This window comes from Marmota flaviventris, chromosome Y (assembly GCF_047511675.1).
Source record: "Marmota flaviventris isolate mMarFla1 chromosome Y, mMarFla1.hap1, whole genome shotgun sequence".
NCBI classification, from domain to species: Eukaryota; Metazoa; Chordata; class Mammalia; order Rodentia; family Sciuridae; genus Marmota; species Marmota flaviventris.
Window position 1 is genome coordinate 9,439,050 of NC_092519.1, and position 24,460 is coordinate 9,463,509.

General features: G+C 45.6%; 1 pseudogene; it reads right to left on the reverse strand.

Moving 5' to 3' along the window:
- Positions 1–3,943: 3,943 nt before the first annotated feature.
- Positions 3,944–16,335, reverse strand: LOC139703568 (transmembrane protein 132B-like; annotated as a pseudogene).
- Between the last annotated feature and the right edge of the window lie 8,125 nt (positions 16,336–24,460).

Genomic DNA, 24,460 nt, shown 5'->3' on the forward strand with positions numbered 1-24,460 from the left:
AAGGTTCTATTCATAGTCTGTCTGAAATCCAAATAAATGTTCTGTATTTTATCTGATAATCCTACCTGACCTATAGAACATGATGATAAAGAAAAGTGTCTTTTTCTCATTTATGTGAGAAGAACCAAAATATGCCTCTGAAATTTCCCCATATCTACCTGTCAAGCAGGAGTGTTCCAATACCTAAGCAGAAACTTGCCTTAAAGGAGGCCCTGTAGAGCATCTGGAGAACAAAGAAAAGATCTTTTATGAGGGAAAGAACATTCACGTTAGGCCTCAAATAATTTCTGCAGAAAATGTCTAAGAAACATAAGCTCAGTGTCTGCAATAATCAAAAATCTAGCAGGGAAAGGAGCAGTAAAAAGCACAGAATCATACTACAAATTCTGCAAATTTGGGTATACTTGCAGAGAGTATTTTAAAATACATACCTAATTCCTACATTTTGCAAATTACTAGACCAAGAACAAAGTTGGAGGACTGACACTACGTGACTCTGATAATTACTGTGATCTTTACAGCATTGCACTTGACATAGAAGATGACTCAGATAACAGAAGAGACCCACACAGGTATGATCACAAAGGAGTAGAGGCAACACACTGGAGCAGAGATGAGCTTCCAAACATGGTGCTGTATGAACTGTGCATCCCCAAAGAAATACAGAGATACAAATCTGAAACTCTCCACCAAACTCAACTCAGCATGGGATAATAAATATGTAGGATCATAGGCCTAAATGGAAAATACAAAACTACAAGACTAGAAGATAACATAGGTTCTTTCCCTCATAAAAAAATCATGGCTTGGTTCTCCATTGCACTATAGAACTCCATATAAGGCAGGTTTCAGCTTAGGTCACTGAGAACACTCCTGCTTGACAGATTGATGTGGGGAAATTTCAGAGGTCTATTTCAGTTCTTTTCACATAAATGAGATAACATAATTAGCTTGCTTTGTGTTCCAAATCCATGGTCCAAAATCAAGCCCATGAAATATAAGATTCACAGGTAAACTTTATTAAAATTAAAACTTAAACTGTGAAAGACACTATGAAGAGAATGAAAATACAAGCTACAGCCTCAAAAAAAATTTTTTACAAAATTCATATGATAAAAGAATGGAATTCAAAATATACAAAGAACACTTCAAACTTTTCCACAAAGAAACAAACAACCCAGTTACAAGTTGGGCAAAAGACCTTGACAGATGCCTCAACAGAAAGATATATAGACAGCAAAAAAGCCCCAGAAAAGCTATTCCACATCCTGTATCATCAGGAAAATTCAAGTTGAAACAATGACTACCACTGTATGGTTGCCAAAGTGGACCAAATCCAGAACACCAGTAAGATCAACTGTCAGGTAGAAGGCAGCATGACAGGAGGGCTCGCTTGCTATTGCTGAAAGTGAACAGCTGCTGGGAAGAGGCAGCCAAGGGATCACAAAGCCAAGACGTGCTTACCACATGATCTAGTGATCACTGGTTATTTTCGTAAAATATTGGTAAGTTACATGCACACAATTTTCTGCCCATGAGTGTTTATAGAAGCCTTATTTGCAATGGTCAAAATTCAGAAGCAAGAAGGATGTAAGTAATCAGAAAAACAAACTGGGTCATCTGAAGGGGGAAATTGATTTTTTTGTTCTATTTGTTATAGAACTTTATGTCTTTTTACTGGAGAATTTACCCCATTAAGGTGGTTCTTTGTCGCGACCCCTTGCCCGCAAGGAAGACGCAACTCCGAAATCTTCTCTCAGTAGTTTTATTCAGGTCCCTTGATATTTATTATTCTTTCTTCTTCTTCTTTTCTCTCGGATGCCCTCCCAGCCTTAATAAAGCATCCCAAGCCCCAATGCAAAGCTGCCGCGTGGAACTCTCTCACAGGGTGGTGAAAAATCATGTGCCAACTCTCTCAGATAAGGAGTTGTTTGTCACATACCACAGCGGAGCCAGCGCCATCTCGTAATGGCGACCATAGTCTGCAGAAACGGCAGAAGCGGCTCACCACAGTTCTTGACAGGTGAATATTTTCTAGTGTCATTTTGTTTATTGTTTACTACTTGTGCTGTCTGACCTTTCTTCCTCTCTTCCTGTCTTCTATTTTTGTTATCTTGTTCTACATAGATTTGTACCACAACTCTTTGAGAGTTGAAAATGAAATGAATATGTAAATCTAATTGATACAGCATGTGCAGAATCAAATAATTAAAAGGTCTGAAGAGGCTTTGATTTCTTACCTGTGACAGTATCTACCCTCCTGACAAATACTATTTACTCTTTTATGTTTGCTTTTTTCTTTGTTTTTTAATTATTATTATTATTATTATTATTATTATTTTATTAATCTTTATACATCTTAATACTATGCTTTAAAGAAATATGCATTTATTTAAAAATATATTATAAGTAAATAACAGTGGTTATTTAGGGATCATAACACTAACCTATAAATCAGTTGAAATAAGAAAAAATTTGATTTTAAAGCTTTATATATCAAAACAATAACATTAAAATCAGCAGAAATGAACGTTTTGGTTATTGGGGTAACTGGATATGATTGAACAGTTTAAAGAATTTTTTCATAATTTGATTAATTTCAACTGCATTAAAAACTAAAGTCATCTGGGTGTGGTGGTGCACACCTCTAATCCCAGCACTTCAGGTGGCTAAGGCAGGAGAAACACTTGGTATTAAGGTGTAATTTTTGTGATATAAGAATAGCTGCTTCTGTTTAGTTTTTGTTTCCATTTGCTTGAGATAACTTTCTCTTATTCTTCACTTTTGTCCTATGTGTTTCTTTGGGAGGTGAACTGAGATTCTTCTAGTCAAAATATAGATGGTTTTTGTTTAATCAAAGATCAGTACCTTGTTGTGGTTGATGCTTTTTGAAGTGAAAGGATCTCACATTAGATTTCTTGGCTCCTCTTAAGTAGAAGGGAATGAGGGACTTGACATCTCTTGGAATCATAGCATGCTGAGCAGGAGCTCATGGCTACAGGGTGTGATGTTCTCTCCAACTATCTGTCCACCCAGCTGTCTCTGCACAGCATTGACTTAGATGATTCTTTTGGAATGGGAGTCATATTGGGGGTGCTGGGATTTTGATTTCTCTATATGTAGCTTAGAATTTTTTTAATGAGCACCAATCCTTAGAAATAAAAATATTAAAGACTTTTGAGGGGAAAAGTCCACTAAGCATTCATCTAGCTGTGGGGCCTGCAGTAGTGTGGAGAAGGGAGATACTGCCTTTTCAACCAGCCAGGTGTTAGGTGCTGGCTTGACTAGGTGGGTGACAGAAGGGAGCCTCTCTGCTCACTCTCAGGTTAGACTAGGCAAAGCCAGTTGGCCCTAGGTGTTCTGGAGCCCTCTGGGGGAGGGGAGAAGGGCACATCTGTGGCCACAACCTGGCATTTCAGCACCATCTACTGGGTATATTAGGGACAGTCACCTATGATTCCCTTCTGGGAAAAGAAAAAAAAAGCAGATTTTAAAAAATGCCATCTTGACCACTGGAATTTAGAAATGAGTTCTCTGGGCTATGCTGTGAGACAGTCAAGCATGGGGCATGAGGGCACTTGCTGTGTGCTTTGAAGCTGGCGTGCAGCTGGTGGGCCCAGGAAAGACAGAGCCATTGTGATTATTTACAAGTTGCACCTATTATAACTGGTCCGAACCTGTGCCACCCATTAGGAAGCATTCTGAATAGCACCGCTGTTCTTGTGTATTTTCTCTTTAAGGAAAAATTAAAAGGAAACATATCATTAGCATTTCCCATACGTGCATTATGTGGCATTCGTGTGGGTGTGTTCCTGTGTCTCACCTTCGCAGTAACTGGTAACTCAACTCTTCAGAGTCCATGTGACCCTTTTGCAGATGTGACAACCCATACAGACCTGCTGAAGGCACAGTTTCAGCAGAAAATGAGTCAGACAGAAACTGATCAGCTTCTCTTAGTGTGAGCACAGACATTTCCCTGGTCCCCAGCTGTGGAGAAGGGCTCTCCCCCCAGGGCCACCACAGAGACTGGCAAGGCCATTTGTTGGCAAGAACTCTCTGTCATTTGCAAACAGGAATAGAAGGCTTGAGGAAGGCTTCTGGAAGGCTTCTGGAAGCCATGATGCCCATGGACAGCTCCCACAGCCATGGCTCCATGCTGGGATAAATAGCCTAGTTCACCTGCCAACAGTCAAATGGGTCTTTTGGATTTTAAGAAAACCATTGTTTCCAGACAGGCTCTCCTGATGATTCACCACCTGAAAGGTGGTGTCAAACAGAACCTGGAGTCTCTCGTATAATCACTCCTAAAGTTGTCACTAGGGCTCATCGCCCACAAAACTGAACGCTCCCAGGTTAGAAGCCCTTGATGGATGTGCTGCACGATGGCTGTTTTGTGGGTGGGTCATAAATATTACTGCTATTGACACAGCCCTGAGGAACATGTCCTCACATCTGTGCACAGTAATATTTATGACCCACTACAGCCATGTGCTGGAAAGATGCTCAGCTGGGCAACGGTGTGGCACCCATTTGGCCCCCTCTCTGCTGCAAGTGTGAACACCAGCTGCACAAGCTTGTGATTCCACCAACAAGAGTGGTTATTTCTGGCCATGTGTAATGTGAGCTCACTGAACGCACATTGTCCTTGACAGTTTGAAATGGCTACTTTTACCTGTGAGTGGGTGTGAGTGTGATGACCATATTGGATGAAAATAATAAAAACTAAATATTATTAACTGCATGCAATATGCAAGCCAGTGTACAAAGACTGCCTGTAATGTCTCACTTAATCCTCAGGAAACTCCACTAAATGGGGGCCTGAGCCTGATCACTCCTGACACAACTGCCCTCCCTCCACAGCACTGTCAAACTGCAGATGGCTACACCATGGGTGCCCTTGAGTGAAGAACAGCCAGGTGGGGGTGCTCATGGCCACTAGATGCAGACATACAGCAGGATCGTGGACTTGTGTGGCCTCAAGATGCTCAGCTTGCACCAGCAGGGAGGAAACAGGACGATGATTTCAATGACAGAGAGTGCACCTCACCCAAGCTGCAGGCAGCCACCCATGGAAGCAGCACCCAGGTATATCCACTGGCCTCTGCTCCAGTCACCAAGAAACTGATATTCTCCTGAGGATAGTGGCAATGTTTGTAAAAGACTGTCCAGCTGACCTGCATCTTGACCACAGGCCACATACTGTCACCCAGCCCTTCATTCACAGCCATGAAGTTGTTGGCAGCTCTTCCCCCCAATTCTGCTCTGTCCCCACACTGGGACCTGACCTTGTGAGTGACATCTCAATTAGCCCAGCACCTGAGTCATGTTGCCCAATGAAAGACAATGTCACCATTGGTCAAAGAGGGCTGGAGTGCTTTTTCCAAAGTCTCGTTTCCTGATGAGAAATGCTGAGAGTCAAGAATAATGTTCCCTAACATAACAGGACAACAGCTCTCTCCTCACCCGCCTCCTCACACATTATTACAAGGTGCTAAAATTAAAGTTCAGCCAAAGATACTCTCAGTTGTAAATACTCAAATGCACCAGCATCACCATCCAAGCAGCCATAGACTGACAATGATCATGGCAATGATCAAAGTTCAATACAACTTTATGTACAAACCAGGCACCAGGCTGGATTCAGCCTGTGCTCTGCACTTGCCCAGCCCTGTTCTTCACTCCTGCTTTGGTCTCAGGCCCTGACAGGTAAACACATCTTTCTTCCCAGCAACTCTAGAAACTGGTGCATTTGCAAGAAGTGAGCATGAAACTCTCTGCTGAATTCCACCCTCATAAGTTTCAGGAGGCTTTGGCACCAATAGGGAATTGAGGGCTGGAGAAGAAGCATGGGACAAAGAGCAAGGACTTGAGTGAAGATATTTCCCAACTGTGGCCCAAGCTAGGTTGAGCTGGAGAATCTGCAGGAGAGCTCCCAGGAAGAGGGACTGCAAGGACACCTCATCTCTCCCTGAAACACACACCAGCCTCCTCTGTTCCTTAGCAGCTGTTTTCCTATAAAGTCATGCCTCCACCACACCAAAATGTGGATCAATGATGACAGGATAACATAATTTTCAAAATCTAAATGCCCTGGAACTTAGATTCAAGCACAGGGTCCATTCATTCATTCAACACCCATCAACAGTGCCAGGCCTTGCTATGGGTGCCAAGGAAACAGGGGTGGATGAAACTGACCAGGATCTCATCTTCCGGGGAGAGAGTCAGTAGATGACTCCAGCAATGGCCAGCGGTGACATCTGTGAGGATCATGAAATAGAAATACAAGGACAGAAACAGAAGAGCAGGGAGGGGGCTGAGGGTTACCCAAACCCCAGTGTGGTCAGGGAAGGTGCCTCTCTAATAGCCAAGATGCAGGAAAGGAACCAACACAAGGAGAGGCAGGGAACATGTGTTTCAGGGAAACGGCACATGCTAGGATCTCAAGATGGGGAGAGTAACAGTAGATTAATTAAGGAATAGGGTTTTCATCTGCAATTGGCTCAAATCTGGTATCCAACTTGAGTGACAAATGATCCAAAGCAGCCGCAGATTTCCCCAGAACACCTGTGTGTGAGGTCCAGGCAGGAAGTTCAACTCAGTGCAGAATGTCCCTGATCATTTCCAGGACAGAAGAGCATGGAGGGCATGGCCCTCCCACAGTCCCACAGCACCCTTTTTTTTATGAACTGGAGTATCATCCATGACTCCATCCTCAAGTGTGGACCCTGGGCCTTAGTTGTGGACAGAGTTTCAGCCAAACACAGGTAAAGAAACCCAGCAGCCTTCTGACCCATGAAGCAAAACCTCAGGCAGTTTAGTGGGTCTGGGATCCTAAGTTCATCTGGGCAGTTGCCAACAAAATTCTTTTGGTCCACCTGCACTTCAAAGTTTGCCAAACCTAGGCCACCTGTGGACTCTCAAAGCAAAGCCAATTGATGAGGGGCTGGTAACTGGGCACACAGAACTCTGTCCCAAAACACACCCTACCATACATTTCAATAAAATGTCCCTCAGCACAGCACTTGGTCCTGACATGTGCAAAGATGTGAAAATAAAGGATGAGGGCTCCCCAAGAAACCATTCCACAGTCTCCAAAACTGAAAAGGGATTTACACAGTAGACCTACATAGGTTCCAGGAGGCACTATGGAAGGCAGGTAAAGGAAATGCAATTTAAGAATATTTTTCTTGTTTAAACAACATATACTAAGTGCATGGAAGAGAAGAGATGACATTCTGCTTCATGACATTGGAGTAATCAAAGAATTCAAAGAAAACTTCTCTGTACCTCTTCTCCTAAAGCCATAATTGTGCACCATTGCAAGAGGGACAATGCCTACAAGTGTTGTTTGGCTGATAAAGATCTCAGAAATGACCAGCTCGCTCATGACATCCTTGATTGGGTACACCACTTGCCAGCTGATTTGCGGGTCCAGCCAGACCACTGCTGTTGTGGATGCCAAACTCCACTTGTAGGATCTCGTAGACTGAGACATTTGCTCTGGGAAACAAACACATATTAAAGTTCAGTTTGAAGCACATAACTCAGCATAATGTCAAGAACACAGTGAATGGCCCATTCCCCTTTGTCAACCAAGGAAACAATTGCCACCTTCTATCCACACATGGCAGTGTTCACAGAACCTGGCCCACAGCTGCTTGTCTGTGGCCCCATCTCATGATGAGCTTTCAGGATCCTCTGCAGACAGAAGGCTGCTCCTCACTGAAGGAGAAGTTGCAATGGATTCCTTTCCAGAACATGGTGCCAGTTCCCTCCCCTGTCCAGTTAAAAATGGAGGTGCCAGTTCCTCAGTGAAGGCCACGTTATAGCCCACATCAACCACCTCTACAAAGGCCCAATGACCAAAGATCAGGATAACAAGTTTTGGAGATGAGAACGTGAGCCTGTCTTTGGAGGGGCCTCTGTTGCCTAGGTCCATGTGCTAGACGGCCACTGGCACTGTAGGCGCTGCTGCTACTGAGCATTTTATCTAGTGGGACAGAGAGCTGCAGGATGGGGACACATGGAGGGACCCCTTGACAAGCATCTTCAGAGCCTCAGGCAGTGGTCCAAGCACAGGCTTTGGAGTCAATGGCTTTGACCTCAAACTGGCTGTGGGACCATGAGAGGTGCTGAATTGGGCCTCCACTCAAACAGCTGTCAAGTGGGAATAATGACATGTGTCCACTTCAAGGACTCAGGTTTCTAGTTTTTGAAATGCTGTTCTCCTGAAAGACTTTAAACATGATTCCTGGTTCCTGATATATATATATATATATATATATATATATATATATATATATATATATATATATATACATATATATACATATATACACATACATACACACACATACACACACATATACAGGTATATATATATACACACATATACAGGTATATATTTATATTTTTATAAATATATACCTGTATATGTGTGTGTATATATATATATGATTTTATAAGTCTGTCTATATATGGGTTTTTGTGTGTGTGATTTTAACAAAATCTTTACAGAAAATAAGGTATAGATGACCGAATCCCACAAGATTTTCTTGAGAGACAGACTAAACTTTCCCTGTGTTCTTTCATTTTTCAGTGAACCGTTTAACAGAAGGAGAGGAGAAGCTAACACCAAATGGCAGCGAGGAGGGGCAGCTGCACTGGTTAGTTGCAGAGGTGCTATGTGGCCTGCTGAGGACTGGCCAACAGCTGCCTTTTTCTTCTAAGCTCAGGTGTGAAGTGTCAGCCCACTGGGAGACACACCTGATTCATGCCCCATGCCCCATGATGTGCTGGCTGTCTTTATCAGCACTTTGTTTTGGTTCCATGGTGAATGGTTAAATATCATCAAAAAGCAACTGGTTTTGTAAAATTGATTGAGAGAGTGGCCCTCCCCTGTTCCATTAGTGATTGCTTCTGTTTGGATCTGGGTGGTCAAGTGTTGATGGGGTTCCTAGTCTGGTGTTGATGGGGTGGGAAACCTTTGGGGACTTTGCAGAAGGCTCTAAATCATGGGCCTTGAGGGATGCTGCCTGAAGCCAGCTCCCTCCTCTTTGTCCTTTGTTCAGGGCAAGAGTGAGTGGACATTTTCTCTACCCCACGCTCCCTGCCACAGGACTCACCACAAGCCCCCAAACCTGACCACAGTTTGAATCCTCAAAAACTATACACCAACAAACCTCTTTTCTCTGCAAGTTGATGTCTCAAGTGTTTTCTCCAGTAATGGATGCCATGGAACTGTCACCATGTTGTCTGGACTACTGCAGCAAAGAAAAATCTCAGAAGGGAGCTGGGGATGGATTCCAGATTTCCAAACATGGTCACATTTCCCAGTGTACGTTGGACCAGGGCAACAGAATAGGAGGGCCTGTCCTCTGCAGGACAGGATTTCAGGCAGTTTGTAAATTATATTCTATTAAAAACTCAGTTCCACTCAAGGTTGTCACAACCCAGGGATCACAGCTTCCTGCCAGATGATGTGCTGAGATATATTCACACATTCCTGTTAGCAGAAAGCTCCCTCCACAGACCTGCATTTCACACCTCATTTGATATCATAATGCAACAGAAGGCATAAAAAGAAGCAGCTATTTATTCACATTTTGGAATGGATTCTAGAGGAATACTAGATAAGCATAAATTATCACACCACAGCCAAAATCCCTGCCCTTCTTCAGCCCTGGGGAGGAGGGTGGGGCCAGGAGCTGTCAATCACACAGCACTTTCTCAGTCACTTCTAAGAACTGCAGACTCTGCTCTCAGAAAACAACAGTGACAACGACCTCCAAGAACTTGTGTGGTTCTCTGCATTTGAAACATTACCATTTGACCAAATATTTCAACAAAATTCCTCTGCATAGAATCTGGACACCATCACCTACCCAGTGTCTTAGGATGCAGGGACAGATGACACCCACAGCATGCTCTGTGGGTATCAGGACCGCTGACACTGTGGTGACTGTCTGGCTCACTCTCACTCAAGTCCCCATCAGAGTCCATGGCCCCCAGATCCCCTCCCACCTTCCATCCCAGGCCTTCAGCTGAGGTTGATGGAAACCCCTGACTTCAGGGATGGCATGGCAGTTGCTTAGGGGATCACATGATTATAGTTATATCCACAGGGCCAGAAATGACTAGGACATCTGCTGGGCCTGTCTGGGAAGAAAAGCTTCTATCTTAGTGACCACATCAGCAGATGGATGCAGATGTAGTCAGTGTCCAGCATCCTCCTCCAGGATGGGGAACACCTGAGAGGAATACAACCATGAGAAGATGGGGACAGGCTCTGAGGAGAAGGTTGGAGCCCCAAGCCAATACTCCTGGTGCCTGTCCACCATGAAGTCAACCTGCCTAAAGACCTTCATTGTTACAGGTCCAAATGGACAAAACCACCTGATAAACTGAGCACCTGAGGGGGACTTTTCCACCAGGAATATATACAGAAGTTCTGTGTGTTATGGTTTGGGTCTGGAAAGTCCCACAAAGTCTCATGCACCTAAAGGCTTAGTCCCCAGTGCAGCAATGTCCAGAGGTATGGCTCATAGGAAATGACTACATCCCCAGGTGCTGACCTCCTGAGTGGAATAATGTACCAGATGGATTGAAGATGGGAATGGATTATTAGGAGTGGGAACCCATTGGAGGAAGGTTATCACTTGGGATGTGGCCTGAGAAGGTTCATCTAATCCCCAGCTCCTGGCTTCTCCACTCCCAAGGCCTGGGGCTGAGCAGCATACCCCACCATACCCTCCAGCCATGATGTTCTGTCTCACCTCAGGCCCAGAGCAATCTATTTGACCAACCATTAACTGAAGACTCTGAAATGGTCAGACAAAGTAAACCTTACCTCAGAGCTGTAGGGGTCAGGTATCTTGGTCACTGTAATGAAAAGTTGCATCACACACTGTGCAAAACAGAATAAAGCCACAGCACTTGACAGATACCATCTCTGAAGAGTACTATCTGCCACTCTTCCCTCTTCATTCCCTGATGGCAGAGACCATCTCCCACTACAAAGCCCAAAATACTACCCAACAGGTACTTCCCAAAAGCAACTGCTTTTGGGGCAAAGGCTGAGACCCCACAGCTTACTGATGAGCTCTGAAGGGAAGACGCCCCTGGAGACTGATTGTAGAAGGAGACACTTAGGACAAGTCCCACTCCTTTTCAACCCCTGAATATGTCTGGGTGAGTTTTCAATGCCTAGAAGAGCTGCAGTCATCTAGTGACCATGAGGAGATAAGGTAGAGGATGGTGGTAAGTTTGCTGGCTGGAATGGAGTAGAAGGACAGAAACAGTGAGCAGACATGTGGTACCACTGTGTCACAGATAACAGGACAAACCAGCTATTAATTGCTTGTGATGTGAGATGACCAAATTCTTTTGTAGCAGCTATCTGTGGGCAGATGATCTATTACTTGCAGCTAAATCCCCTGAGCTAATATTAACAACTCAGGAACTTGGTGTGCTCAAGACTTGGGGTGCTCAGTATTTGGGTATGTGCAGGATTTGTGGATGCCCTGGATTTGGGGTGCCCATCAGACAGACATAGATTTCCAGACATTATGGTTCCCTGAGGATGCTGGAATGAGTTTGAAGGGAGAGGTGTTCAGATCACCCAGACAGTGGTTCCTAACAGGCTTCTGACCAGCACTCATCTTAGCCCTTCTTGCCCCTGAAAGAGTAGGCAGAGGGAAACTCCAGCTGATGCTGCCTGGGTCACCAGGAAGAGGCAGCCATACCATGCCACTCCTGGGAACAGGCTGTCCACACCACCCACACACCCACCAAATCTCCTGTGCCTGTGGTCCTCAAAAACTCTAACAGAGAAGAAAGGAAAGAGAAAAGACTATGACAATGCAGGGTGAAAGAGCAGTTGCCCAAGGGGCTTGTGTGCCCAGATGAGGAGCTGGTGCCTAACCCAGGGTGAGGCCTGAGCTGCAATGGTGGCTACACAGCTGTCATGGCCATTAACCAGAATAATCCCTGAAGATGCTTTCTCCACACATGGGAGGGGCAGGGGCTGAGTCTTCAGGCAAGGGATCCTGACACCCACCAGGTGTCTGGATGCAACATCATCAGTGAGGACCTCTCCCTGCGCACAGCTGAGCATAGCCCACATTGAGGCTCGAGCCCCAGCTGGAGAAGGGAGGCTACTGCCCAGCAGCATCAGGGACCTAGCTTAAGAACAAAGACATGCACCAGTCCCCTGGTGTGCCATCAGAACAATGACTATTTAGGTGGTAAGGAACAAAGACCCAAAGCCGGAGCTTCCCTCTGTCTGCCATAAAATGTCCACTTTCCTCTCACCTCTTATGTCAGTTCTGCTTTTCCCACTACATTCATCTACCCTTAGTTAAAAACAATAACAACATCAATAATAAAGATGATCTGAAACTATATATTAAACCCTGCACCATGATAAATGTGAACTCAGTGGCTCTGGACACTGTCAACCTCATTAGGCCTTTGTGAATGAAGAGCAGAAGGACTAAGCTCTGCCCCATGTGTCCTGCACCACAGCCTTTCAGAAGCTGGGCTACTGGGCTGGGAAGAGCATGTCTCCTCAGTGAAGCTGCATTGGTCTAGATGCCACATCCAGCCCTGGGTTCCCACACAGTCCCCAGTCCCTCGACTGCCTTGGGCCTTGGGCCTCTCAGCATTCACCTGCCCTGGGTGTCTGGTGGCCCATGCAGGCCAGGGTGGCCATCATCTAGGTGCTGCTCTGGTCCACTGCACACTGGTCTCCATTGCTGGTTCTCAAGGCTGTGATCTTCACACCTGCTGCCACCTTAATTCTGTGAGGTAGAAAACAACATATATAAGAAAACATCCCAGGTTGACTCTGCAGGCCAATGCGACCACATAATGGGCAATGTGTGCATACTGTCCTCCCCCCAGGAGACAGGAAGAACACCATGAGTGGCTTTCCTCTGAAAACAAAGTGTCCTGTTATTTTTACAAGTGCCTGAAAATCGGAGCCCAAAGCGTTGGCTATTTTTAATAATTTTCAGTTTAGTCCTGAGTTTGGACAGGTCATTTCCTGCCACTGGGACTCATGGGGTGTGATGGGCATGTGGGGAAGTAGATGGACTCTGCCCCTCACCTGCAAGTGGGGAAGAGTCACCATGGGATGAGGAAGGCCAGGTGCTGCCATGTCAGGGACCCAGGAGGCCACTGCACTGAGCACACAGTGACAGGGAATGCTCAGCAAGGATCACACAAAAGAAATGCCAAAGTCAGACAAGGCCCATGTGCAGTAGTCAGAGAGTAAAGATGGCATAGGGAGGCCATGCTCAGCACTGCTGAAACCTGGGGAGCCAAGACCCCCTCAAGATTAATCATTAGACCACACATGGTCCAAGGTGCTGCTGGTTAAAACAAGATGAGCAAAAGTGAAGATAGAGTAGACAGTGACATAGGAGGAATGATCTATAGATCATCTATCTGATAAGGTCTAATATCCAGAATATGCAAAGAATTCTTTCAAATCAATAACAAAAAGACAAATCTTGCAATTAAAAAAATAGGCAAAGGTCTTGACTACACAATTTTCCAAAGCAGACATACAGATGGCCAACAGGTGCATGAGAAGATGCTCAGCATGGTCAGTCACTGGGAAAATGCAAATCAAGACCACAGTGAGACACCACTCATCACTCACTCACTGGTTAAAATATGACATAAAGGAGGTGGTGAGGTCCTGGAGAGATCAAATCCTCACATGTTGCTGGTGGGGATGTAAAAGGCACAGCTGCTCTGGAAATGGTTGGCCAAATTCTCAAAACGTTAACCTAGAACTACTGTAGGACCCATATATGCTTTTCCTCATGAGAAAAACTAGAAAGCAAAAAGGAAAAAAAAAAATCTGGGGAGGGACTCATGAAAACAGATGAGAAACCAGAAGAGGAGGGAGTGGTAGCAGGGAGGAGGGAGTGTAAGGGCAGGCACTGGGGAATGAAGTTGACCAAATTGGTTTCTATACTTATAGATGCAAGAAATCCCCTAATATGTATAACAGTGAAATTTCTTATAAAAAGACTACAGGATGCAGAAATCCCACTCCTAGGATTAGACTCCAAAGAATTGAAAACAGGAACTCAGTAAAATACACATACAAACATGTTCACAACAGCACTGTTTGCTTGTTTGTTTGAGGTTTTTGATTTGTTTTGTTTTGAACCTCGGGGCACTTAGTCACTGAGCCACATCCCCAGCCCTTCTTAAATTTTGTTTAGAGACAGGGGTTGCTAAATTGCTTGGGGACTTGCTAAGTTGCTAAGGCTGGCTTTGAACTTGCAATCCTCCTCCCCAGCCTCCCAAGCCCCCCAGATTAAAGCTGTTCATCACCACATGGCCAGTGCTGTTTATAATGGGCACAGGTGGCAAGAACTCAAATGTCCATCGACTGTTGAGGAAAAATTAAAGCATGGTGTACTCATGACATTGGAGTATTACTGAGCTGTACAAATGGCTGAAGAAAGATGCATGCTCCAACTTTGCCCATCAAAACACTATTCTATGAAGTGTGGGAGAGTGAACATATTGAGTAGTATAATTCATACAGAAGGTGAGCCATAGAGACAGAAATGCAGATCAGTGGTCTCCAGGGTCTAAGAACAGCAGGGGAATGAGGAGGTACTGCTTAGCTAGCGGGTAACACATTTCTTTTTGGGGTGATGTGCTAAGTGCCAGTGAATTGATGGCTTTGAAATTGTTAATTTTATGTTACATGAATTCTAACTCAAACTTTTATAAAAAAAATTGTGGGGTGGGGATAGGTAAATGACCCATCATGATTCCATGTGGCTGAAACTTTTAAAAATTTCTAAAAGGATTTGTCAAAATCATGAACTGGTCTGCCATGTTGCCACTGGTCAGAGACCTGAAGGGTGGTTGTATCCCCTTCACAGATGAGGTAGAGCAGGAAAGAGAAGGTGATGTACTCATCCAGGCTCAAAAGGGACCTTTACAGGTTGCCCTGGGTCAGGTAGACTGCCACACTGCCGATGATGCACTCCCAGGCAGAAGACACCTGTGTGTGGCTCTCCTGGCCCAAGTGGATCTTGTCTTCCCTCTTGCCCTCCTCATCTAGGGGATGCTGGACTGACTCATTGGCCAGGTAGAAGCAGAAGAAGAGCTCCATGGCCATTACCCCAGCAGGGCCAGGATCTCCTCCTTGGGCTCCAGGTCAAGGTTGGAGCTGAACCACTCATGCAGCAGCTCCAGCTCCGCCATGCAGTCTGGGGCCCCCCTGCAGCCAGCAGCTGGCCACCACATCCCTGGCCTCAGGAAAGGCAAACATCTTGGTGCAGGGAAGATCCTCACCTGGGTCACTGTCATCCCAGCCCATGCAAGTAGCATAGAACTGCACTTTGGGTCTGTTGCATTGGATGGAGCTGTGGAGGATGTGGGACTTCAGCTCCCAGTAGAAGGGAAACTTCTCCAAGTTACTGAAGGGTGTGGGCATCAGCAGGAGCTCCATGGAGAACAGGCCATAGATGGTGCTGACTGAAGGGGGCTCCAGGGTCTGTGGATCAAGAAGGACTCCCCACAGCCTGTAGGCTGGAGTTGTACCTGAGGTCCTAATTGGCCTCCTCAAGGAAGGAGAACACCTCAGCATTGGTGATGTGCAAGCTAGAGGGGAGGAAGGCAGGCAGTGAGGAGAACCTCTGCAGGCCATTCATGGTAACTGGACCCTCGACCTCTGTGAGGAGGACAGCAAACCAAGAGTGAGACCCTGTTATGCTCTGTGAGAAGACGACCCAATGGAGTCCCTGTCTGCCATCCAGTGAGCTACCTTCTGGCCACAGAGAAAGTCTTATAATTCCATAAAAATGTGTTCTTCAGGACCATCCCCAAAACCATGTGAAATGGGAAGGAGCCCAGATAGCCACTGATCCCATGGCCCTGACACACACAGCTGCCTCCTCAAAGGGCAAACATTACTCCTGCAGATCTCAACCTCACAGAGAGAGCCTCATATCCAAACATGGAATCATCTTCATGGCTCATTACCCTGCAGACCAGACAGAACCCACCATGCTCATCATCCACATGGGTCCCACCTAGCTTTTGGACTTGGCAGCTCTTGCTTCTCTCCTTTCCATAGGTGACACAACTCAGATGCCGAGACACATCCAGAATCATTAAAAGGAGGGCAAATCTTTGTCTTGACACTTCCACTACTAGAAATCTCTCCTTCTGAATATCGGGGTGGGATGGGGTGTGTAAAGTTTTCTCTATAAGGCCATTTGCTGCTTCAGCTAGAACTGTGAGCAAACTACCTGTGTGCCGGACCCCATGCTGGGACTCGAACCCCAGCTCAGCCATATCCTGACCGATCAGCCTGCCAAAGACACTTAACCTAGCTGTGCCTCAGATGTCCTCACAAAAAGTAAGATATAAATGCAGTTCTTACCTCCCTGGTTGCAGTAAGGATCTGTGAGTTAATAAATATGAAGAGCTGATAAGAGTACTGACCTATTTAAATGACACATCAATATGTACCCACTATTATCACTATACATCACTGTACCCAAACTAAATCCTCACCAAGAAGAGGCCTGATATTGTTATAGGAGTGTACAGATAGCTATGAGCACAGGAAGTAGTTATGTGAATATATGTGAATATATTTGTGAATATATGTGAATATACTTAAATATAAAACACTAATACTCATGAGGGATGTCCACAATGTGTCATGAAATATAAAAACCAAGTTAAAACTGGTCATCATGACAGCTTGAGTGTGTCCCCCAGAAGTTCCTATGTGGAACCTAGCCTTTCCCAGAAGGCAACATTGAGCAGTGGAGCCTCGTGGGAGGTTCTTAGGTTGTGGGGGAGCCTCACAGATGATTCCCTCCTTCCCTAAGAGAAGGAGGAGCTGAGTTTCCTTTCCTTCTCTGGGTGCACCTACTTCCCCTTCCACAGTCTGCCATGAATTACAGCAGCAGGAGGCCTGCACCAGAAGGTGAACAGGTGTCAGAACCATGCTATGCTCTCAGAACAATGGGCCAGAATAATGTCCATTCTTTATATATCACCCAGTCTCAAGTACTCTACTAAAGTAACACAAAACAGACTAAGACAATCATGTATGATTTCACTTGGGGAAATTTTTTAAGTAATGTATATGTGTATGTATTTAAATGCATATATACTCATATTAGGGTACCTATGAAACAAAAAAGGGAAAAATTTTTGCTACTGGTCACACGTGTTTCTTCTTTCAATGTGTAACCATGTCATCTTCAGACCAGCAGAGCTGGACTTGAGGTTCCCATTTTACCTTCTCAATAACTTAAGGAAAGTCCAAGGCCAGACTTAAACTCTGATTTACTTACAAATGTGGGAAAGAAATTAAAGTAACTGCAAACCTCACCATGCTCTGTTTTCCTCAGGGACTGGCTTCTTCTTTATCTTATATGTTGGAGTTTGATACCTCTTGAAAATTGATTTATAAGAAGTTGAAGACTGCACCTTTTCTCTTTACTGTCACCAAAACTTACATTCCACCTGCAATAACAGGCTGACTTTAAGCTCCTGTTTCCCTATAACTCAAGCTAAAGGCAACACAAATTTCATCTGAAAGCTTCTATGGAAAGCCATAAATGATGGCTGTAGGGGTCTTGTTTTGTCCTCAAGCCAGGCTGCAGCAGAACATGATACCTTAATTTGGGGCCATTGATGAAGCCCTGATCTGTCCTGAGACAGGCTCAACCCCCAGCCTAAGACCCTGATGGCCTTCACTAATCCCTAAGTGTCATCTAAAAGCACATCCTCCTTCATGTTGGAGGCACACCGGAGGCCTGTTTGCAGAGTGAAGTGAAACAATCTGCTGACCCCTGTGGGCTGTCAACACTGATGGAGGGAGGGGGCCAGGAGCCCAGAGGAAGGAAGGAAATGAAGCCCTACCAAAAAGGACTCTCACTGCTTCCCTTGGGTAGCTGGAGGCAGAATGGGGATCCCGTTCAGGGAGTGCATAAGAGACCAGGCAGAGACTCTGAATGTAGATGGGGCTGGCTCTGAACAGCAGTGACAGATGGCACCAGGGAGCCCCAGAGAGCAAGGGTGGGAAGGGACTGGGTGACCCCCAGTGAGTGGACTGTTGTCCTTGTGGGAAAACAGCATACTCCCCTGGCTCCAGACTGGGAGAACCACAGGACTCAACATAAGATAGCATGGCATGGACTTGCTAAAACCCTCAGAATTGGAACTCAGTCCCTTTCATTGGTATCAACAACCCCACCTGGAAATGAATTCACCAGTCCTGAGGCCACTGGTTCCTGCCCAAAGGAATGGCAGCTGCAACTGAGATTCTTTCTCCAATTCACACAACTTGGACCCAGAGAACAAGGCACACAGCACCCTCCATGAAGCCAGAGGGCAGGTTTTTGAAGACCACTGATCTCTCCAAGGGTGGCTCTGACTAGCTGGTGGCAATCTACTGCCTCCTGTGGAGCACAGGTAGAGCTGCAACCCTCCATGGTTCAGGGTTCAGAGGCCCAAGTCTGGAAGGAAGTCTTGGCAGGTGATACCAGAATTGTGGAAGTGATGGTCTGGACTAGAACATCCCCACACTCTCCAACCCCAGGTTCCCCTTCTCCACAGCCCCCTTAGCACTGTCATCTTGCCCTCCTCCCATCCTCTCCACTTGATGAGAAGCTCCTCCCAACACAGGGCAGAACAGGTTTCTTCCTCAGCCTGGAGGCGGGGACTCTAGCCCTTCTCTGAGCTTCTCTACTTGGCAGAGAACTGACTACACAACTCTCCACTCTGTAGTCCATATCCAGCCAAAGGAAAGCTCTGGTAGGAGTATTGAAGGGAGGAGGCCATGAGAGCCACAGCATGTCTCCCTTTCCCCTCCCTGATTGTTTTATGGCTTCTGACCCCACAGTGCTCCACCATGGTCCCGGATTTCCCTAGCAGTGACACTGGTGTCCAGCTTACTGCTGTGTCTCTGGTTCTTCCTAGTAGAAGAAGTTAAACAAATGCTCATAGAATGAATGTCCACCAATTATGATTACATGGATTCCGTGTTTGAGAGAATAAATCTCCTGTGTTCCTTCTGAGTCTCTCTGGCTTCCTCTCATTGTTGTAAAAAGACACCATTTTCACTAACATAGCATTTGCCCCTCACATTCTCATGACATTCATTTCCTTCTGCGACATCATGTCACTGGGTTGCTAGGCTGGCAGCCAGTTTTGCCCAAGCAAGGTGCTGCAATTTTCATATAAAAAGAGATAATATCAATTAATAGGAGAAATACACCATTGAGGTGCCAGCCCACCTTGCTCCACATAACTGCTGTATCAGGAGACCATTACAATAGTTTTGAGATGTGTAGTCTCAAAACTACTTTAAAAAATGGTAAAACTGAGCCACAGAGAAGTTCTCCAATCTGAACATGGTCAAAGTCAGGATTCACACTTGTTCTTTCCACCTCCAAACTTTTCCAGTTCTATCAACTCCCTGAGTTCCTCCTGGCCTGGTTGGTCTACAGAGAAAGAGCTGGAGCTCAGTGACCAAGGCCAAGTTCATAAACCCTGCACTACCCAAAAGGTTTCACTACTCTAAAATCACAGGTGACTCTGTCCCCTATCCAAGGTGCCCACTGTCAGCCTGGATCTCCAGGTCATTTAGAAAAATAGGTGCATCTGTCTCAGGGCATCTCAGCACAGCTGCTGGCAGAAGAGCCAGTGACAAGAACTTCAAGGCAAAAATGGGTGTGGGAAAACACTGCCACCTGGAACCAGCCTGCAAATCCCAGGGCCTCAGGAGGAACATCAGTGCAGCAACATGGACCTTGGATTAAGGAGGCCAAATGCAGGCCACCCTGCATTTGTGAATAGCCAGCTGTGTGAGAAAGTGTCACTGTCCCATGGCACCCAAGGCCAGGTCCTTCCACATCTCAGCATTGGAAACACTCATTACAGAAGGAAAAAGAGAAAAACTTCAAATACTCAACTACTGAATTTAAATGCTGCCAGTTTAAAAGATAAAATGGAAAAAGTCAGATAAGTTTCTGCTTTTTCCAGCCTCATGTAACACAAGCTGGACAGAGAGAAGGCAGGGCCACACCACAGTCCAGCACTTTTTTAGAGTGAAGGGAAAGCAAGAATAAAACCATCACCATCATCAACCCAGTATTGGTCTGAACATTTGATAGGCACTGAAATCATTATCATGATTATAATCATTATTTGCATAATCCTTATTACAGACCAAACACTGTTGTGAGCACTTTACAGGCATTAATGTTGTCAATCTCAACAGTCTTTCAGTTGTGAGGAATTGATTACCATCCCATTCATAAATTAGGAGACAGAGTCAGAGAGGTTAAGTGACTTGCCCTCATTCACAACAGTAGCCAGAGGTGGTAGTTGATCCAAATGGCCCAGCTCCAGGTAGCCACTGTGCTCTGCTGACAGAGGCCACTTGTTCTGCAGGTTCTACCCTGGAGGAGCCCAGTAAGTATGGCAGTGAGTTGTGAGTGTGGCTTTCAAGGGCCACATGTGGGTCATTGGCTGGACACTGTCCTGTGATGAAGCAGGAAACAGAGCTTTTTCTGGCTCCAGGATGGGGTGCTCTCAGCAGTCCCTGGGTGCCAGGGCAGCCTCACCACAGAGTGCAATTATCCAGTTGGGCTGATGCCTGGCCAGGCTGTAGCAGGAAGGACCAGAAGGCAGAGGGCAGCAGCAGGATGCAGTCAGGCAGCTGAGGGCTTCTGTGTGGCCTGGCCTGATGGACAAATGACATCTTGACTGACCACAGACCACCCCACAAACTCTGGCCCCTGATGGCACTGAGGATTGGAGGAGCCAGGCCACAGCCCAAGTCTCAGGTGCTCCTCCATCAACCACAGGAAAAGGCACAGTTTAAAAGAGAACCAAGAGCAGGTCTGTGCCCTAGTGTGATGGCCACCACTGCTATGTGCCCGAACCATCCACCCCACACCCACACGACACATGGCCTCTGCCTCTGTGGTTGGGGGTCTCCCACAGCTTTACATTCATTCTGGAGCCCACAGGGGCTTCTTGTGCTCCCTGATGTTAGCTGGGGCCTGGGAGCTGAGTATCCTGTAGATGGATTCCTCAGCTAGGCTGTGGCTCAGGGAACTTGAACACTTTGCATCAAGTGCCCAGTCTCCACCTTCTCCCGATCACCAAAATGAATGTCCATGGCTCTCCTCAGTCATTTCTGAGGCATGTCTTGACTTGATCATGAGGTTGTTGTCCCATGTGGCTAGCCAACTGTGTCTGTGGCTTTACATTCCCCTTTTAGCTGATTCCTGGGGCTTTGATTTTGTCCTGGGTCCTGGAGCCCAAGGGGCCTACCTGCTGGTCAGTCATCAAGCTCCCTTCCTCTGCAGGTAAATGCTCACATGGATGCACTAGGGCTGAGAGCAGCACTGAGGATACAGCTACCAAAAAAGTGCTGGGGACCATGTTGGGTTCCCTCTCCCAAGAAGTTATCACCCACAGCCCTGCAGAGCCTAGCTGTATGGGGGGGGGAACAGGGACTCTGTAGAGAAAACCAAGTTAATACTTGGTGTCCTTATAAACAGTGGGACTATGAGTACACCCACACATGAAAAAAGACCATGTGAGGACCCAGGAACTGCAGCCCCCAGAAACCAAGTGGGAGCCACAAAAGTACCAGCTTGCCAACATCCCAATCTTGGACTTCCAGCCTACAAACTCAGGGGAACAAATTTATGTTGTGGAAGTCCTCCAGTCTGTGACCTTGGGGACAGCAGCCTTTGCAAGCTAATGGAAGGACTGATGTTCTTTACCACATTCCCATCAGCTGGACTAGCCTGTCTTCTGTCTTCCAAATCAACTTTAGAATCACGTGTCCAGTTGCCAGGGCAAAACCCCCATGCAGCCTGCTGGAGGTGAGGCCTGCACATTGGGGTGGTGTTGCCCCTCAACTCCCTGCCACAGAACCCCCATCAAGTATCTTCTAGTTTCCTAAAAGGAGCAGATGTTTCTCTTTCCATCCAACTACATAGCTACATGTCTCCTCTATAAAGAAAGGCTTGGAGCTCAGCATAAGCTGCAGACTGACCACAGGTGTCCCCATGAAAGCACAGAGACACGGCAAGCGGGAGACCCAGGAGCAAAAGCTCAGAAGTTGGGTGCATCCCCATAAGTATTTCATCAAACATGTGAAAGAGAGGAAGCAGGCGGATGAATGTTGGGGGGCAGGCAGCAAAGGCCACCTCAAGCTGGAACATGGAGTTTCTGCAGAGTCCAGGGGCTGTGCTGCCGCCAGCCTCCAGAAGGACTCCTGACTCACTATGGGAAAATACCATGAGGTGAGGAGTGGGACATGAGGCTGACAGCAAGGACACTGTCTATGTCCTGTAGATGAGAGCCCTCTCTCCAGGAAGAACCCATCCCAATTCCCACCATAACCAAAAGGCAAGATATTTTATATTTATCTCCAGTAGAAATTAAAAAAAAAATATTCCCTAAGGACATTTGAAATAACCCACTAGAAAAATATGAGATGTCCAACTGTGGATGCTTGTGCTCCATCCTGAGAGAGATGGAGACAAAGCAGCCAAGGTGTGACCATGAGGACCAGAATTACATGATAAGAACACAATGCAGGAAGTCACAGGAGCTAGCCACAGCATGAGAAAAAAAAAATCCTGCTTGGTTGAGCTATTGTGGCCTAAGATTCTGTTACTTACAGATAAATACTATCTGAAAAAGAAAAAAAAAAAAAAAACATAAGGCAGGTAAATAAGCTAATCCTCATATTCATTTTTAATTTATAGCTACAGTTTTATATCAAATGCTTGAGGTAGGAGAGTAGCACATGTTCTAGAGGTAATCACAGAAAACTGAATGCTTTGGGGAGTGAGGTCGAGGCCATGGTGCAATAGGAGGCTCTTATCTGTCTTTCAACATTTTCCTGAACCACTTTCTCCAGATTTGGCTGAGGGTGAGTAGGCGGGTTCTGCAGCAACCCCAAGGCACAGACAGTCTTGTGAAAAATACCGGATGCTGATGTAGAACAAGGAGAGTGAGGTGTCCCATCGGTGAGGGAGTTGGCTACCTGTCAGGATTTATAAACACATAACCCCTGCTCTGCAGAGCACTGCCCACAGCTCCACAGCTAGGGACCTTGCCAGCCTCTCCTGTTCCCAGGTGTGGCCATAGGATTACTTCTGGCCAATAAACTTTGAGCCCAAGTGTCACACATCACTTGAAAGCCAGAATCAATAGCGGTCACATTCTACTGGGGATAAATTGCAGACACAGAGTCCCTAGAGTATGGAAGATCCACTAGCTGGAAGCAGCCTGGGTCTCTGATCCCCACATGGAAGATCCTGCCTGCCAGACATGCACACTCACATGGGATCTGAGCAAGAGAGGTCCTCTTATGTGCTGCTGAGCCACAAGTGGATCAGTCACAGCCATCAGTGAGAAACCACCGCATGCCATCACGTGGTCTGGTCGCATGTTGACACTCATAATCAGGCCCCTACTAAAAAGACTAAACCTGTGGGAGTCCAGCTCCAGCAGGGGGTCTCAGGAGATGAACAGATGGTGAAGAGTCAGTGAAAGGTGGTGGAGAAACAATACAGAAACAAAAGTGAAGGTACTGAATCCCAATCTTTACTTGTGAAGTTAATCATATATACTTTTCATTTTGGCAGGCTCACAGTATTTTGTGGTTACAAGACAGGAATCATTATTCAAAGAAACAAAATATTACACAGCTACAATTAGATAAGAAGAATGTATCTTGGCTTATGCATAAGCAAGGATTTTTACTTTCAGTTCACATTTTGCTTTGAGCTGTTTCTGCTTAGTTAGCTTTTAATAATAGTTAGAAATATCACAGACTATTGGCCTATAACTTCACAATTCTTTCTTGACCTACTGACTAGAACCGGCACTGTGGTTATGGCAAGTGGTTAACTTGAAAGAGAGGCTACTAATTTTAATTAAACAAGAATAATAGCACAAATCATTGTACACAGGAAAAAAAAAAAAAAAAAAAAAAAGTTACCCAGTACCAAGCACTAATCTGTCTTTTTAACATTAATTTTTCTTCTCTAGATTTTAATTTCATTTCTCAAAACTTCCTTGACTGTTTTTTCTACAGGAGTTTTTTCATTAAACATTAATAATTTATGTTCCACAGCTGAATCATTGTATTTAGAGCAAACAGATTTATTCTTTAGAAATAGTTGCATTAATTGGAAAAGTCATGTTTTTTCCTTCATACTTAATGGTCATATGAGAAGTCGCAACTATACTTATCAACAGGAATACAAAAACAAACCAGCCCATTCCCAGAAACATACTGCACATCAGTAGGGCCTTGCCTTTGCCTGAGTCAGGGAAGTGGTTCAGCAAAACCCTCTGCACACTTCCTTTTCAATGTAAATTTCTTTGTTATTAAGGAGGAAACAATGACAGAAAAACACCA